This window comes from Rhincodon typus, unplaced genomic scaffold, assembly GCF_021869965.1.
Source record: "Rhincodon typus isolate 14 unplaced genomic scaffold, sRhiTyp1.1 hic_rhity00000069, whole genome shotgun sequence".
Classification (NCBI taxonomy): domain Eukaryota; kingdom Metazoa; phylum Chordata; class Chondrichthyes; order Orectolobiformes; family Rhincodontidae; genus Rhincodon; species Rhincodon typus.
Window position 1 is genome coordinate 135,052 of NW_025965707.1, and position 264 is coordinate 135,315.

Below are 264 nucleotides of genomic sequence, written 5' to 3' on the forward strand. Positions count from 1 at the left end.
TGATGGGGGGGACAGTGTAGAGGGAGCTTTACTCTGTATCTAACCCCCTGTCCCTGGGGAGTGTTTGATGGGGGGGGACAGTGTAGAGGGAGCTTTACTCTGTATCTGACCCCGTGCTGTCCCTGTCCCTGGGAGTGTTTGATGGGGGGACAGTGTAGAGGGAGCTTTACTCTGTATCTAACCCCCTGCGCCTGGGGAGTGTTCGATGGGGGGGACAGTGTAGAGGGAGCTTTACTCTGTATCTAACCCGGTGCTGTCCCTGGG

At 57.2% G+C, this 264-nt stretch overlaps 1 protein-coding gene across 1 annotated transcript in view; it reads left to right on the forward strand.

Moving 5' to 3' along the window:
- The window catches only part of LOC125488220 (retinoic acid receptor gamma-like), a 10,896-nt gene that overhangs the window by 3,717 nt on the left and 6,915 nt on the right, over positions 1–264 (forward strand). The window lies entirely within an intron of this gene.